The sequence below is a fragment of the Vombatus ursinus genome, unplaced genomic scaffold, assembly GCF_900497805.2.
Source record: "Vombatus ursinus unplaced genomic scaffold, bare-nosed wombat genome assembly UNPS02006874.1, whole genome shotgun sequence".
Lineage (NCBI taxonomy): Eukaryota > Metazoa > Chordata > Mammalia > Diprotodontia > Vombatidae > Vombatus > Vombatus ursinus.
The window spans coordinates 3,850,618-3,852,126 of record NW_020946652.1 but is presented as its reverse complement, the minus strand read 5'-3'; the positions used below and the strand labels follow the sequence as shown (position 1 = coordinate 3,852,126).

At 45.3% G+C, this 1,509-nt stretch overlaps 1 pseudogene; it reads left to right on the top strand.

Annotated features, from left to right (window-relative positions):
- The first annotated feature begins 438 nt into the window (after positions 1–438).
- LOC114033315 lies at positions 439–1,088 on the top strand (annotated as a pseudogene).
- Positions 1,089–1,509: the final 421 nt, after the last annotated feature.

Sequence of the window (1,509 nt, the reverse complement as noted above, 5' to 3'; positions counted from 1 at the left end):
CTACGGGAAAATGGGGGGGGGATAAGAGAGCAGGGGGATGATAAAAGGGAGGACAGATTGGGGGAGGGGGTAATTAGAAGCAAAAACTTCTGAGGAGGAACAGGGTCAAAAGAGAGAGTAAATGGGTACTGGGATAGAATGAAGGGAAATATAGTTAGTTTTCCACAACATGAGCACTATGAAAGTGTTCTGCATGACTACACATGTATAACCTGTATGGAGTTGCTTACCTTCTCAATGAGGGTGGGTGGGGAGGGAGGAAGGGAGAAAATTTGGAACCCAAAGTTTTAAAAACAAATGTTAAAAATTGTTTTCACATGCAACTGGGAAATAAGATACACAGGCAATGGGGTATAGAAATCTATCCTGGCTTCACCTGCCACAGTCAGGTCTGCAGCCTTCTCTGTGCGGCTTTGCTACCCCAGCCCACTAGCTGACGTAAACATGAGTAGCTCAGGGGAAGTATCATGAATCTCATGGTTCTGTGGGCTTCGTGGCAATGAATTCTTCTGTGATGTGAAGACTATATCCAAGACAAATTCCACCTCACAGGGCTTAACAAACAGGTGCCCCACTATAGGCAGGCACTAGACATGATCCCTGACTTGGAGCCTGATGAAGAGTTGGAGGACAACCCCAACTAGAATGACCTGATCGAGCAGGCAGCTGAGATGCTGTATGGACTGATTCATGCCCGCTACATCCTCACAAATCATGGCATCGCCCAGATGTTGGAAAAATACCAGCAGGGAGGCTTTGGCTATTGTCCCCGTGTATATTGTGAAAACCAGCCCAGGTTGCCCATTGGACTGTCAGACATACCAGGTGAGGCCATGGTGAAGCTGTACTGCCCCAAGTGCATGGATGTTTACATTCCCAAGTCATCCAGGCACCACCACATAAATGGTGCTTACTTTAGCACTGGCTTTCCCCACATGCTCTTCATGGTGCATCATGAGTACAGGCCCAAACGACCTGCCAACCAATTTGTGCCCAGGCTGTATGGCTTCAAGATCCACCCTATGGCCTATCAACTGCAGCTTCAGGCAGCCAGCAACTTAAAGAGCCCTGTCAAGACTATCTGCTGACTTGTCTCCTCCCCTCCCCTCAAACACCTCAGGCTGTGACACCTGTACACAGACACCTTTCCAGAACCCCTAATGGTTTTTAGTTTAAATTAAGAAGAAGTCATTATTATGGTGGTGTGGTGGGAGTATGAAATAAGGTGGAGGAAAAGGCAAAAAAAGAAAAGAAATCTATCCTGCCCTATAGGATAGTAGAAGGGGGAAAGGACAAGAGAAGGGTGGGGATAGAAGGGAATGCAGATTCAGAGAAGGAATATTCAGAATGCAGGCCATCTTGGGGTGAGGGGAGGGACAAGATGGGGAGAAAATTGGGAACTAAAAATCTTATAGAAGTGAATGTTAAAAACTAAAAATAAATAAATAAATTAATAAAAAAAGAAATTAGAAGGAGCAATCTATCATGCTAGAATATGAACAAGAATTA